This window comes from Loxodonta africana, chromosome 21, assembly GCF_030014295.1.
Source record: "Loxodonta africana isolate mLoxAfr1 chromosome 21, mLoxAfr1.hap2, whole genome shotgun sequence".
NCBI lineage: Eukaryota > Metazoa > Chordata > Mammalia > Proboscidea > Elephantidae > Loxodonta > Loxodonta africana.
Window position 1 is genome coordinate 15552600 of NC_087362.1, and position 17311 is coordinate 15569910.

General features: G+C 37.7%; 1 protein-coding gene across 1 annotated transcript in view; it reads right to left on the bottom strand.

Annotated features, from left to right (window-relative positions):
* GALNTL6 (polypeptide N-acetylgalactosaminyltransferase like 6) overlaps positions 1–17311 on the bottom strand; it is a 1380753-nt gene that overhangs the window by 1249195 nt on the left and 114247 nt on the right. The window lies entirely within an intron of this gene.

The window sequence follows — 17311 nt, forward strand, 5'->3', positions numbered from 1 at the left end:
GTATGCAGCACTTCAACAATATTTACATGTAAAATTCAGTGACGTTGGTTACATTCTTCAGCTTGTACTACCTTTCTCCATGTCCTTTTCCTAATTGTTTCACAATCATCAACATCAACTCACTGCCCCCTAAGCTTCTCATCTAACCTTTCAAGTTATTTTTGTCAGATTGATCCCATATAGATAATTCTTTAAAAGGACACAATGATCAAGTTGGCATTCTATTCTATTAAGCTAAACTACTGTTTGGTTTAAATATAACTTCAAGGGATAACTTTCGTTTAAGGTTTAAACGTTTTTCTCAGGGCAATAGTTTCAGGGCATCACCCAGCTTCAATGACCCCAAAGAGTCTGGATTCCATGAGAATTTTATGTTCTGTTCTGCATGTTTTGATTGCTTTCTAACTGTTCTCTAAATATTTACATAAATTTGTAGACATTTCAAAAATAAGTCACAGATCAAAGTAATGCTATAAACTCACTTTCATCCAACTTCCTTCATCAGTAGGTTTTCAAGAAACTGAGGATTCATACCGTGTCTTGCTAATAAATCAAGGAATCCAAAGCTACAAAATATACTAACCTCCTCGTTTTTTGGTCACTAACATTCATTCGTAACACTAAGGATCTGCAGTATATTTAGATAATTAATACTAAAATGAGAGAAGTTATTTATCTTAGCAGGCATTAAGGTTCTAGACTTCAAAAAATCGAAATTACAACAAAAATTTATAAATATATATCTACCTTGATTATAAAATTGTGCTAGCTTGCTTATCCCAATGGCTTTCCACCTTCAGAGTGTATCAGAATAAACCAAAGAGCTCATTGAAGTGTAGATTCTTGTGGCCCAATGAAGATTTAGCAAATTTTAATCTGGGCTATAGCCCAGAAAAGCACATTTTAAAAAGACACCTGGTGATTGTAAAATTTGAAAAACCCTACCTTAAAGATATAAAATACTATAAACTGTAAATATTCTTTGAGACATTACAAAATTATATGATTAAAAGAATATTTACTAAATCTTTCAAATGTAATCAGCTGTCTAATCTTGGGTAATTGCTGGTGAAAACTGTCTCTAAAATCAAGTGTTCTATGTCAAAGAACACCATGGAGAGATGAAATAGTAAATCTGATATTTGTAAGTCACGTGGCTGCTAATGGCTGATTTTGAGCCAATATTTATAAAAAAAAAAAAAAATTTCTTTTTTAGAGAACAATTATTTTCAAAATGATCAGTAAGTTTACATTTTATCTCCAATTGTAATCATTTGTTGAGTAATTATTCCACATGAGTGAGCTAAAATACAATGCAAACTGTATTGTTTATGCAGTCTGTGTAAATTTTAAAAAGTCTCAATTAACCCCTAATAAACTCAGGACCCAGCACAGTGCCTAACACATTGCATACTCTACACTAATACGTTTTGAATCAATTAAGAGCTTAGTGAATTTGATTATAACTATTTCATATTTACAGATACTAGATGAATTTCAATCTCTACTTCTTACAGCAGTACAAACAATAAAACAATAAAGATTTATTTCTATTTCTATGCTGTTGAGTTGATTCTGACTCAGTATCCCTATAAGACAGAGTAAAACTGTCACATAGGGTTTCCTAGGCTGTACTCTTTATGTGAGCCTACTACCACATCTTTCTCCAGCAAGCAGGGGAGCACTTACTCACTGCACCACAAGGGCTCCTTCCTATTTTTCTTAGGAAACCTGATAATTAAGATGTGCCATTAAAATATCTGATCTTTTTATTTTAGGGGTCCAAAGCTAAAAGGTTTGACAGCACCCACATTCCTCCTTTTAAGTTAAAATTATACTTGTCAAAAAGCAGGAATATTCCTATTTATTCATAATCTCAAACACTACTTTAAGAGAGAAGCTTTTAAAATCAAACCAATGACTATCTTTAACAATAGAACAGGGTGAAGGTTACAATGGATGGCCTGTGTAAGGATTTTTTTCCCACTGTAGGTACCATGCCATTTTCTACCTTCATCGCTTATAACCATACTTATTTAATGCTTTCTTCTTTTAATGCATATACCTCACCTGGAGGCTCTTGCTAAAATGCCTATTCTAATTCATCCATCTATGGAAGGACCTGGGATTCTGTATTTTTAGCAGACTCACAGGTGTTGCTGACACTGTTTATCTGCAGACCACATTTTGAGAAGCAAGGATTTAACACAGCTGAAAAAGTTACTGAATTTGGACACTGTAAATTTTGATACAAATTCTGGATTCTGTGGTGATCTAACTGTATGAACAGATGTAGTCTTCTCACATGCCCTGGACACCTGTGTCCAAAACTGTAACACAAGAGGGTTGGGCTGTGTCACCAAGGTTTGTCTTCCATTCTCTAAGCATCCTATGATTTTCTTGGGTCTTATTTCCCTTTACTCATTTTTAAAGTGACATATGCAAAGAAAAGTATGCTTATGAAGTTGTGCCAAGAACTCTGCAAGGACTTTCTCTGTATAAAGTCCTCTGCCCATTCCTTGAAGAGCTATGTAGAGACCCCTGCTGCCAAACAAGACACCTCTGCCACCAGCTGCGTCCAACCTGCTTCAGATGGCTTTAGTCTCCAAGAGGTGCTCAGCAGGCTCACTGGCTTTCAGCCTCCCTGTGCAGCTGTTCACAGTTGATAATGAACACAGTCAATACCTTTTTTTTTTTTTACACCCAGCTTCCACCAGGCACAATTCACCTTTTGGCAGTTGACTATGGGAAAGAGGGATGTGCCATGTCATATATCGCAATTTCATCTGCAAAGCTCCAAAACTGTTGCTGTCACACTGACCAAAGAGTAGTGACTTTAAAGAATAGCACAAAAAATGCCATAAAAGGAAGTCTATTAGTACTTATGTATACTGTTTATATTCTAGGAAAGCAGATGTAGGCTTCACATATGAAGACACACTTTCCTAAATATTATTTATGGTCTCCTATACAAAAAAAGTTTAATTCTATTGAGGTATCCCCCATGAACCTATATTTGTCCTTCTGCAACAGAGTTAAGTGAAATACAAGGCTCTGTAATACAGTTGTATGCACAAACAATTTAGAAAAATAATCCTCACTAGACACAACAAGATATCCTGTAACAAATGCACTCAATTAAAACAAAAGCTCTCTTTTTTTTCCAAAGCAGTTATCATTTTCCATTTAGCAATAATAAAGCTGCTCATTTTTAGAACAACAATCTAATTAGACTTTTCTAAAATGGGACTTTTTGGAAACAGATTTATTAACGACATACAAATGGGAATTGAATATTTTGGTTTTATTCGACATGTACTTTTTCTCAGCTTCATTCACTAAGGGCATACTTCCTCTTAGCTATCTTTTGATGCACTGAACAGACAGCAGGCACAGAATGTTGTACACAGCAGGAAAAGTAACCAGGAATAGGTAAAGCACAGTTTTCCTCATCATTCTTCCCCTTTGCATCATTTCATAACATTCAGTTGAGATTCAAATTTGAGTAACCTCAAAAAAAAAAAAAATCAGAATATTTTGGCTTTTTTTGCATATAAGGCAATAATACATACAATCATTATTTCTCAAAATACTAATCTATATGGCTTAACTTTTAATAATTAAAAGTAAGAAATTTAAAAAATCCGAAACAAGAGAGAAAACTTTGTACCATCATTACACAGCAGGGTGATTACCATATGTTACATCTCTAAGTCTTCATTTTTATTAACTTAACCTATAAACCTGTATTCTCAGTAAATCCAGGGGAAGGTTGTCAACGAGAACATCCTAGGACACCTTTCTACATGTCTGCAATCAAGAATGCTCAATAAAACCCTGCTGGACTAGACCTCTATTAAGAATGACAGCTGGCAGGATGGTTAAAAAAAAAAAAAAGGCAGGATGGTTGGCCACTGTTAAATGACAAAGTGCAGTTGAATAACCACCTACAGGGAGGACTGAAGAAATTCTTTGTGAACACAGTCTACTAGCAATTCAGACAAAATGGCATTGCTTAGGAATCCTGGGAAGAATTAGGAGCTAGTAGACCAGCCTGATGTGCACTTCTCAAGAGATTCCCACTAAAGACACAAGCAAGAACATCACTACAAAAAAAACAAAACAAACAAACAAAAAAACTGGCACTGGAAAAAGCTTCCCTTTGCCAAATCAAAGGCTAGCATCAGCCAAAGTTTTGCAACCAGTTCAAAGTTTACTGCGTGTTTCTCTCATCACTGTGAAATGACTAATTCATAATACCATTTACCAAAAATGTGCATAAAATTATTTTTAAATGGCAATGCACAAAACCAAGAAAGCTTGGACTACAGATTTATCTTGAGAGAGACTATTGATTAACATTTCAAGCTGGTTAACATTTAATATTGTTTAGGATCTGAAACTTTTTTTCATATTTCTTAAAGTGCTTTCATGTATGGACTTCATTGGAGGTATATACCAACCCAATTAGGGACAGAGGGAATGCGCTGTTTACAGATAAGGAAAATTGGGCTAAGGTTCAGATAACTTAAATCCAGATCATTTACTCCCACTGGTCACTGCCTCTGAACGTGATGATGCAAGAGGAGAGGGATTTACCTGCAATTTAGTACAAGGCTCGGGAAGAAAAAGACTGAACACTAAAATAAGACAGAAACCTTTTGGAGGAGAAACAGACTCAGCCACTAGACTGAATTTAGGGAACACAAGGGTACGTGTGGAGATGGAAGGGAAGCATGGAGAAGTCCTGAAAACCAGCTCAAAAAGCCTTGTATTTCCCCTTCTTAATGAAGGTTCAGTATGAAATAATAGATATATGTTGAAGACCAAATTTTGAAAACATAACAAGCAACAAAGGGTGATTATTAGAAATGAGAATTTATCAAAGATTTCTTCTATTTCAGTAAAAATCCAAAAAATCTAAATCCGTTGCTGTCAAGTCGTTTCCAATCCATGGCGACCCTATAGAACAGAGGAGAACTGCATCACAGGATTTCCAAAGAGCAGTTGGTGGATTTGAACCGTTGACCTTTGGTTAGCAGCCTGAGCTCTTAACCACTGCACCACCAGGGCTGGTACTTTAAATCTAGACACTTGGCTAGTGTGACGTTGCAGATGATGTCATTTGTGTGAGACATTGGAAAACAAACAGAGAGGCCTTTGCACACAAGGCTTTATCTAATGTAAGTGTAATCAGTTGGAGATTAAAGGAGCCTGTTTGATACTTTGCTAAAATGGATGTCTGTCCTTTTATTGGAAACCCTGGTGCTATAGTGGTTATAGTGGTTAAGTGCTACAGCTGCTAACCAAAGGGTAAGCAGTTCAAATCCACCAGGCACTCCTGGGGCAGTTCTACTCTGTCCTATAGGGTCGCCATGAGTTGGAATTGACTCGATGGCACTGAGTTTGGTTTGGTTGGTTTGGTTTGTCCTTTTATTTAGGCCTGTATAAATATGGTAGTATCACTTTCTTTTATGGACAGAGTAAACAGAGACTCCATCATGGAAAGATGGAATGTGAGTTGGGTTTTAAAGCTTGATAGGATTTGAATAACTGCAAGGGAATAAGAATGGAAAAAGCCATTCCAAGTGAGATAAACAATTTGAGTGAAGGCACAGAGGTTAAAATATGAAATTGTCATGGATTAAATTATGTTCCCCCGAAAAATGTGTGTATTAATTGGGCTAGGCCATGATTCCTGGTATTGTGTGATTTTCCTATATGTTGTAAACGCTGCCTCTATGATGTTAATGAGGGAGGATGGGCAGCAGTTGTTTTAGTGAGGCAGGACTCAGTCTACAAGATTGGATTGTGTCTTGAGGTAATCTCTTGAGATATAAAAGAGAGAAGCAAGCAGAGAGGCGGGGGACCTTGTACCACCAAGGAAACAGTGTCAGGAGCAGAGCGCATACTTTGGACTTGGGGTCCCTATCCAGAGAAGTTCCTAGCCTGGGGGAAAATTGATGAGAGGGCTGACAGAGAGATAAAGCCTTCCCCCTTGAAGCTGACACCCTGAATTTGGACTTTTAGTCTACTTTACTGTAAGAAAATAAACTTGTCTTTGTTAAAGCTATTCACTTGTGGTATTTCTGTTATAGAAGCACTAGATGGCTAAGATAGAATTTGGTACCAAGAGAGTGGGGTGCTGCTCTAACATATACCTAAAATGTGGAAGTGGTTTTGAAACTGTGAATAGATAAAGAACCAGCAGCGGCAGAGAACCAGCAATAGCAGAACTAGGAAAGCAGCACAAGATGGTGTTAGCACTGACCCACAGAGCGAGAGAGCTGAGTGCCTGTGTGCAGGAGGCTTCCTGGTGGAATGGGGTGCCTCCAGGCACTTATTGGTGGAGCTACTGAGCTATGGAACACTTGCCCCAGCAGGGCAGATGAGGGTGTGAGGCCCCAGAGCCAAGAGGTCAAGAAACAAGGAAACAGAAGCTAAAGAAACAGGGAACACAAGATCCCGAGCTGCCTCAATCTCAAAAGGTATGGCCATGACCTCCGGGGTTTCAAAGGGTAGAGCCATGGCCTCTGGTGTTTCTAAGGGTGGAGCTGCCACTCAGATGGACTAGGAGAATGGTGCACCTAAAGCCAATTCTGTCCCAGTGGGCCTGGAAGGTGAAGCTGAAGCCCAGGGCCGAGGAGCCTCCACTCAGAATTTGAAGACTGTGGCCAAAACCTAGCATCTGGAGAGCAGGGTCATTGCGTAAATTGTCTCAGAGAACAGAGCATTATTTTCAAAGCCTTGAGGGCTAATGAAACGGGTTCCGTTGACTTGCTTGGCACCTATTATCCCTTCTCTTCCTCCAGTTTCTCCCATTTGTAATGGCAATGTCTGGCTTGTGCCTGCTCTGCCATTGTACCTTTAGAAGGAAATAACTTGTATTCTAGATTTCACAGATGAATAGGAATTTTTGGATTTTGGACTTGGAGTTAAGACTTTTGCTATGATATTATGGGATGAATATGTTTTGGAAGTTGCAATGATGTGATTTTTGGGAGGCCAAAGGGTAGAATGTCATGGATTGAATTATGTCCCCCCAAAATGTGTACATCAATTGGACTGGGCCATGATTACTGGTATTGTATGATTTTCCTATATGTTTAAATCCTGCCTCTATGATGTTAATGAGGGAAGATGGGCAGCAGTTGTGTTAGTGAAGCAAGATTCAACCTACAAGACAGGATTGTGTCTTGAGGCAATCTCTTGAGATATAAAAGAGAAGTGAACAGGGAGACAGGGCTACCTCATACCACCAAGAAAACAGTGTCGGGAGCAGAGCACGTCCTTTGGACTTGGAGTCCCTGTTCAGAAAAACTCCTAGTCTGGGGGAAAACTGACGAGAAGGCTGACAGATAGAGAAAGGCTTCCCCTGGAGCCGACACCCTGAATTTGGACTTTCAGTCTACTTTACTGTGAGAAAATAAACTTCTCTATGTTAAAGCCACCCACCTGTGGTATTTCTGTTATAGCAGCACTAGATGGCTAAGATGGAAAGATACATTTCTGGAATGGTGCTTACAGAGGAGAACAAAGAAGAAATGAGCTTTGGGGGATAAATGGGAATAAGGACAGCTAGGCAGTGTTGACCTCCAAAGACAGAGGGTCTCAAAGATCTGCAAGGGAAGCATACTGATATCACAGAGAACTGATAGGATACTGTAAATAATTTGTTATAGTTGAAATATGCAGAAAAATAAATACTGGTAAGTGGAGTTAAGATTAGTAAATATAGTATTTAGAAGTTACTATGCCCAGTGTTGCAGTGATTAAGAATTTAGCTGCTAACCAAAAAGCCTGCAGTTTGAATCTACCAGCCACTCCTTTAGAAACCCTATGAGGCAGTTCTACTCTGTCCTATAGGGTTGCCATGAGTCAGAATCTAACTGAAAGCAATGAGTTTTGTTTTTGGATTTTATGCTCCATAGGATAAGCTTGACATTAAATGGAAAGAGGAAATCTTAATGTTTAAACTATCTTAATATAAAATAAAATGACAAATGATGATATCCTGTGATAATGAAATTTTGAAAAATGGAGGCTACAAATGTGCAAAACGGTAAATATGTGAGCATTTGTCAATATATAGTTTTTTGTTGTTATTGCTTTTTGATACATTTTTCTAAAAATTCAAACAATAAAAAAGTGAAAGGGATATGGAAAAGATAGCTGTGGTACTTAAGAGCATGGATATGCATTCACTTATTCTTGATAGCATTCTCTTCTTGAAATGCCCCAGCTGTTTCATAATTTTCTTTCCTAGATTGAAAACCAGTGGCCATTGTTAAGGTTACTCCTTGTACTTTCTGGCCTGCAGGCTCTGGAGCCAGACTGCAGGGAATCCAACTGTGGCTCCATCCTTACTAGTTAAATGACCAGGAGCAAATTATTTAAACTCCCTGACCTCAATTTTCACATCTTTTATGAGAAGATAATCATAGAAATGACAACATTTTAGGATTGTTGTGAGGATTTAATGAATTAAGACATACATAAATTATTTAGAACAGCATCTGATATGGACTAAATATATATTATTATTATTATTTTATTTTGTAAGTATCAATTGTGCTTTCATTCTCCAGTAACAATTAGGAAACATAATTTGACATACACACACACACAAAAAAAAAACTAGTTAAAATAGCAATTAATTTTAGGTACCTAAGAAGACATGGCCTCATTCTTTAAATTATTCAACAATAATTTATTATAGGCAATTTATTGAGTGGCTACACAGTCTGGTACTGGTCTAGATGTTGGGAATGCCATCATGAACTGAAAGAGTCAGTAAGTGGTAATTATTCCGAAATAAAGAAAAATGTGCAAAGAATTTACAACAAATGAGGAGGGCCTCCTCATTTACATAAGGTACTATAGAAAGAAAAAGAAAGTCTTACCTGTGACCATGGCATTTGGACTGAGACCCAAATGACATGAGAAAGGTGTCTATGCAAAGATCGGTGGGAAACAGGCGGGTATTCCAAGCAAAGGGAATGACAAATTAAAAGGCCAAGAGATAGGAATGTGATTTTCAGGTATCTCCAATAAGAAAGGCAGTGTAGTGGAAGCTGGATAAGCAACAGGATAAGGGGGACAGTGGTAGGAAAGGACAACAGAGCGGTAGCCAGGGCTAGGGCTAGATGTTACAGAATAGGGGAAGGGCTTTGGTGGAGTGCATGTAGGATACAAGAGAAGAGAGAAATCACGTATGACACCAAAATATGCACTCTAATTGTGCTACTTACAAGATATATGTAAGACTTTTATGCAGAGAATTGCTCATAATATTGAAACATATGAAAGAAGATATAATATGCTCATTCATGAACTCAATTTTGTACAGGGAGAAAGTTCTCTGTAAATTTGAAACATTTTCAACCTAAATCCACAAATATCCTTAGATTATAGCAAGTTTTTTTTTTTTTTTTTTAATGGAAAAGTAAAGAATCAACAATAGCAAGAGAATTTCAAATAAATAGAATAACATTGAAGGGGGACACTTTTTTATAAATCTATGGTTTGTAACTCAAGAATGGTTGCAGCAGTACACTGACAAGGAACTGTCAGAAATTCAAGCCAGATTCAGAAGAGGACATGGAACTAGGGATATCATTGCTCATTTTAGGCGGATCTTGGATGAAAGCAGAGAATACCAGAAAGATGTTTACCTGTGTCTTACTGACTCTGCAAAGGCACTCAGCTGTGTAGATCATGACATTATGGATAACATTGCGAAGAATGGGAATTCCGGCACACTTAATTGTGCTCACGTACATAGACCAAGAAGCACTCCTTCAAACAGAACAAAGGGATACTGTGTGAATTAAAATTAGGAAAGGCGTGTGTCAGGGTTGTATTCTTTTACCATACTTATTCAATTTGTATGCTGAGCAAATACAATCAGAGAAGCTGGATTATATGAAGAAGAACCAGGCATCAGGCTAGCAGGAAGACTCGTGAACAACCTGCGATATGCAGATGACACGACCTTGCTTGTTGAAAGTGAAGAAAATTTAAAGCACTTACTGGTGAAGATCAAAGACTACAGCCTTCAGTAGGGACTACACCTCAACACGATGAAAACAAATATCCTCACAACTGGACCAATAAGCAATATCATGATAAGTGGAGAAAAGATTGAAGTTGCCAAGGATTTCATTTTACTCGGATCCACAATCAGCAATTAATACTCATGGAAGCAGCAGTCAAGAAATGAAATGATATATTGCATTGGGAAAATCTGAGACAAAAGACCTTTTTGAAATGTTAAAAAGCAAAGATGTCACTTTGAGAACTAAGGTGTGCCTGACCCAAGCCATGATATTTTCAATCATTTCAAATGCATGTGAAAGCTGGATTATGAGTAAGGAAGACCAAAGAAGAATTATGTTGTTTGGCAAAGAATACCAAATATACGATGGGCTGTCAGACGAACAAATAAATCTGTCTTGGAAGAAGTACAGGCAGAGTGCGCCTTGGAAGCCAGAATGGGAGACTTCACCTCATGTACTTTGGACATGTTATCAGGAGGGACTAGACTATGGACAAGGACATCATGCTTGGTAAGGTAGAAGGTCAATGAACAACATGATTTGACAAGATGGATTGACACAGTGGCTGCAACACACACAACACAAACATAGCAACCATTGTGAGGATGGTGCAGGACTGGGCAGTGTTTCATTCTGTTGCACACAGGGTTGCTATGAGTTGGAACCAATTCGACAGCACCTAACAACGGCACAGTTTGTAAAACAGAATGGCATTTATTCAATGGAACAGAATAAATATACTAGAAGCAAAGAGAACGTTATTACACTAAATCACATTTCAGTGAAAAGTATGGGCTCTTCCATGAACTGTGCTGAATCAATTGGCTATCCCTTATAATCAAAGATAAAATCAGATTTCTACCTAAGGTACATACCCTACAAACAGAATAAACAGTTACAAATAGGTTGAAGCAAAACTTCAAAGCTTCAAAAGCAAGCTTTGAGAGGCCATCTTAATAATGTCAAACTCTAGCAAGCAGTCATCTAAGATACATTAATTGATCTCAACCCACATGAAGCAAAGGAGAATGAAGAACATCAAAGAAACAAGGTAATTATGAGCCCAGACAGAAAGGGCCACATAAACCAGAGACTACAATAGCCCGAGACCAGAAGAACTAGATGGTGCCTGGCTACAACCAATGACTGCCCTGACAGGGAACACAACAGAGAATCCCTGATGGAGCAGGAGAACAATGGGATGCAGACCTGAAATTCTTGTAAAAAGACCAAACTGAGTGGTCTGATTGAGACTGGAGGGGCCCCAGAGGTCACGGTCCCTGGACCTTCTGTTAGCCCAAGACTGGAACCATTCCCAAAGCCAACTCTTTAGACAGGAATTGGACTGGACTATAAGATAGAAAATGATACTGGTGAGGAGTGAGTTTCTTGGTTCAAGTAGACACATGAGTAAATGGGCAGCTTCTGGTTGGAGGCGAGATGAGAAGGCAGAGGGGGACAAGAGCTGGCTGAATGGACATGGGGAATACAGGGTGGAGAGAAGGAGTGTGCTGTATCATTAGGGGGAGAGCAGCTAGGAGTACATACCAAGGTGTATGTAAATTTTTGTATGAGAGACTGATTTGATTTATAAACTTTCACTTAAGGCACAATTTTTTTTTTTTAATCACACAAAAAATAAAAATAAAAAATAACAGGATAACCTTAAGGAACCTAAAATATATCATAAACAAATTAGTGAGAAAAGCCACAAATAAGGAGAATCTATCTTTAAAACCTATAACCAGCACAGGATTAGTATCCAGGAAATAAAAATAATTCTTGCAAATCAGGAAGGAAACATACACACCTTAAAAGATTTATAAGCAGAGAATACACACAGGAGATCCACAGATTGAAAAGCAATTGGTCTAAAAATACATCAAAAGATGTTTGGTCTCACTAGTCATCGGAGAAATATAAATTATAACAATAATGAGATGCCATTTCACACCCATCAGATGGTAAAACTTTTATAAGTCTATTAATAGCAAGTGTTGGTGATGATGTAGGAAACCGGAACTAATTTATATTCATGAGGGTTAGACAAAGTGGTATGAATTTCTAACAAGTTTAAGATGCACACAACCTATAATCTAGAAATTGCATGGCTAGGAGTTTAACCCTAAATGTTCTCACACATGTACACAAGGAGACATGTGCAAAGTCACATTAGAAAAACATGTCAAAAAGCTTACATTCTCTGTAGACTAGAACAAATAGATATGGAGTACACATATAATGGCATTCTGCATCAAAATCTACATGAAACAACATGGATTTTTTTTTTTTTAATATACAGTGTTAACTGATAAAAATCACAATGGAAAGCAACAAGTCTATCATTGTACTATTTATCATTTTAAAACAAAATGTAATGTAATATTTATGATTGATGAGTACATATACATAGAAGAAAATTATATAAAAATAACTAGATACTATACATAGCAATCTTAGCAGGAAAGTTTACTAGTGGAGGGGGAAGGAACAATGCAAGAGGGACAAGGATGTCAGAGTGTAATGTTTTATTGATTTTAATACATGTCTGAGTGATGTGAAGTAAATAAAGCAGACTATTAACATCTATTTACTCTTGGTTATGGGAACATATGTAAGTTGTGTTATCTTTGTAAAATTTTGGATCTTCATAATTAAAATTAAAAAAATATTTAATGAAAAACATCTTTGACTATATAAATGCTGGAAGTGTATTATACAAAAAACCAAAAACCAAACCCAGTGCCATCGAGTCAATTTCAACTCATAGTGACCCTATAGGACAGAGTAGAACTGCCCCATAGAGTTTCCAAGGAGCGCCTGGTGGATTCAAACTGCGGACCCTTTGGTTAGCAGCCGTAGCACTTAAACCACTACACCACCAGGGTTTAGTAGGGTTTTTTTCAAATATAAGCTTATACTGCTTTTCATCTAGCTAATCATTATGATCACATTTCTACAGCAAACATTTCCTTTTAACAGTCAAAGTAGCACAGTATTTTGCCCCTCAGTAACCTATAATCAATGAAGGATAAGCAAGATGTTCCTTGCACATTAATCTTTAAAAAAGTGTATTTTTTGTACTGACAATTGAAGCTCCAGTTAAACAGATTACTAGAAAAGGGATTTTTTCCCCAACAAGAATCACAGAAGACAATTCTAAAAGAGAGTTGATATGGATTGAATTGAGTCCCCCCAAAATATATATTGAAATCTTAGCTCCTCTATACCTACAAATATGGCCCTGTTTGGAAATACTGATTTTCTTTTGTTATGTTAATAAGGTCATACCTGAGTCGGGTGGGTCTTAAACCCAAACAATTCTGTGTTATAAAAACAGCAGACTAGACAGAGACACACAGAGGGAAAGACAGACACCATGTGAGGACCAATCTACGTGCAAAGGAACGCCAAGTTTTGCTGGAGATGCCAGAAACTAGGAGAGAGACCCACAGAAAGAATTGACATGATGGAGGCCCTTAAGTGGAGTTTTAGTCACCAGAATTATGAGAAAATACATTTCTGTTCTTTAAAGTCACTCACTTTTGGTATTTTTGTTACAGCAGCACGGAGTAACTAAGAGATACAGTAACCTAAACTGGCATAAAGAAAATATATCAAAATAGAAATAAAAAGCATTCCTAGTCTAATGTAGTATCTTCAGTTCATCCCATACCCAAGCCAGAAATCTGTGTGTGTGTGGCTGGGCAGGGGGGGGGGTCCTGGATGGGAGGAGTCTTAGGTACCTTGTTTTCCTTACTTTCTAAATCTAATAAATCACCACACTTTCCTCTTTTGCTATTCTTTCCTAAAGATTTTCTACTCTTTTCCTTGCTACTTTTACCTTTCTCCATTTATGTTTTTCTCTATTTGTGCTACCCATGTTCTAATTCAGTCCATTATCTTTGACAAGTCATTGACCTCTCCTCCTAACTGATCTTATTGACTATAATTTTTACAAATGAATTTTTAGCCAAAGCCTCCTATCTAAAAAAGCAAATCTCGGGACATACCATATCTCTGAGTAAAATCCTACCCTACCTTCAAGCTCTTCAGCAAGTATCCATGGCTTTCCACCACCTGATCTGTGATTTCCTCCTGAGCCACTTGTCATTCCTCATGTGGAGTTCCATGTACCATTTGGAACCCTTCACTTGAAATTCTTATGTGTGTATATAGGTATTTTTGCTCTGACTCTGCCAGTCATGACATCCCACTCCCTTTTGCTTGGCTAAATCTTCTTTGTCTTACTGAAATTCATTCAAACGTCCTTAGTTTCTTCAAGGAACCCTTCCCTAAATCCTTGGGATGGGCTAAGTGCCACATGAAACTTTCCAAATTCTAGTACATAATCCTTATAATGTGTGGTGAACTGACTACAGTGGACTTCTGTATTCCCATATACCTATACACAAGTTAAGAGTATATCTATGAAATACCAAAGGATTTCATTTTACTTGGATCCACAATCAATGCCCATTGAAGCATCAGTCAAGAAATCAAAAGCCCCATTGTATTTGGCAAATCTGCTTCAAAAGATCTCTTTAAAGCGTTAAAAAGCAAAGATGTCATTTTAAGGACTGAGGTGTGCCTGACCCAAGCCAGAGTGTTTTCAATAGCCTCATATGCATGTGAAAAGATGGACAATGACTAAGGAACACCAAAGAAGAACTGATGCCTTTGAATTACGGTGTTGGTGAAGAATATTGAATATATCATAATCTGCAAGAAGAATGAACAAATCTGTCTTGGAAGAAGTACTGCCAGAATGCTCATTGGAAGCAAGAATGGCAAGACTTCGTCTCATATACCTTGGACATGTTATCAGGAGGGACCAGTCCTTGGAGAAGGCCATCATGCTTGATAAAGTCCAGGGCGAATGAAAAAGAGAAAGACCCTCAATGAGATGGATTGACACAGTGGCTGCAACAATGAGCTCAAGCATTACAACTATTGTGAGGATAGTTTAGGACAAGGGGTCACTATGAGTCAGAACTAACTCTATGGCACCTAACAACAACTTATGTTTTTGTGTAAACTCCTTGCCCCTTGAGTGTGGTTGAACTTGTTACTTTCTTCTAACCAGTGGAGTATTGCTGGAGTATTCCATCTTGATTGATTTCATCTCCATTGCTGACTTTGAAGAAGCAAGTTGCCATCAAGGCAGAAGACATGTTGGAGTAACCCATGTGGCAGTTCTGAGGGTAGCCTGCAGATGCTGAGCGCTATCTCCAGCATCTAAAGAAACTGAAATCCTCAGTCATACAACCACAAGGAAACAGATTCTCTCAACAACCTGAGGATGCTTGGAAGTGGATTTTTCCCAGTCAAACCTGATAAGACTGCAGGCTTGGCCAACACCTGAAGTGCAGCTATTAAGACCGTGAAACAGAGAACCCAGCTAAGTTGTTCCTGGGCTATGACTTCCAGAAGCAATAATAATGGTATGTTGCTTTAAGCTGCTGTGTGGCAATTTGTTACCAGCAATAGATAACTAATATGTTATATGAGGGGCCCTGGTGACACAGTGGTTAAGCATTTGGCTGCTAACCGAAAGGTTAGCAGTTCAAATTCACCAGCCACTCCTTGGAAACTCTATGGGGCAGTTCTGCTCTGTCCTATAGGGTCACTATGAGTCAGAATCTACTTGACGGCAATGGGTTACATTACACGAAAGTTACAATTTTATCTGTAACCCTGATTATCCACATAAACTCCTTAAGATGAACTCCTAGCACACTTCCTGACACATGGTAGGTGTGTAATGAATGCTCACTAACTTGAAAAGTAGATTTCATGGAAAAGTTTAAATTCCAATGATTATAAATTAGAGTCTTTGAATGCTTTTCATCTTTCTTGAAGTGGTTAAAAAGATGGAGAAGTTTTTTTCAGGTCTTCCATATCTCTAATGAGAGATCTGCTCAATTTAAGTGACATCTCCTCTGATAAGTCTCTTCTCTATTTTTTGATAACGCTCTATTCATGTCTCTTTTGCACTGTGTGGATGAATCTTTGATTTTCTTTTCTGTTTCCTAATAGACTTTGAGGGTTGCAACTAGATTTTTCTCTTTTCAAGTACCACTTATTAATTTAGTACTTAGGACATAGTGGAACTTAATGATGCTATCAGGGAAAACAGATGATTGATTAAATATAGATTAGACTCCTGGCTTTCTAAGTACCCAAAGGTTATATTAGTGTTTGGTTTTTCGGGAATGCAAAAACACTTTGAAGCTCTGGGATGTTCTCAGGCTTTCAGGATTACTCTGGAATCATCAGTCAGCATGAACACGAGTAGACTCACCAAAAGATGTTCATTGCCAGACAGCTTGAGTTGTGGTTAAAAAAAATCTGGAACCATGACATTTCTAGTCCTGTGTATTCTCATTTAATAAGAATTTACAATTATTCTAGCCTTTATATTTTTCCATTGACATCAACCTTTTTAGGGCTCATGCCACTTAACACTTTTTTTCTACCTCTAGAGGAATTATTGCAAAAGTCATCTGAATTTGGCACGAAAAATAAAAGTAAGATGAATATCAAATAATCACATTTTATGTGAGATAGGGCAATGTGTTTGTTTTTTTTTTTCCAATTTTGGAAAGGATATTTTTGGAGCTATACAAGTCAAAAAGTAGACGTTTTACAATAATATGGTATATCAATGAACTTCATTGGAATTTGATGAAAATTATTCCTAAGATATAATAATAAAATACTATTCAGATGGCTTAGCAAAACATACTTAATAGTCCAAAAACTGCCCCAACATGTGGCTGTATGTTCTGACTTATATTTTCAGGATTATCACTGATATTTAATAAATGTAGTAAGGTTTTTTCCACATACGAATAGGCAGGTTTGGGGATGACTGACAGTCAGAATCTTGTGATAGTCTTATTATAAACTGAAGTAAGAATGGTCACTTTGAAGGACAAATTAGATGGGGCTGGGGTCAAGAGACTATGGTTTCGGGGGTCATCTAGGTCAACTGTCATAACAAAGTTTATTAAGGAAATGTTTTGCATCCCACTTTGGTGAGTGGCAACTGGGGTCTTAAAAGCTTGTGAGCTACCATCTAAGACGCATCAATTGGTCCCAACCCACCTGGAGCAAAGGAGAATGAAGAAAATCAAAGACACAAGGACAGAAGGGCCACCTAAACCAGAGACTCCCTCAGCCTGTGACCAGAAGAACTAGATGGTTCCCGGCCAACACCAATGGCCATCCTGACAGGGAACACAACAGAC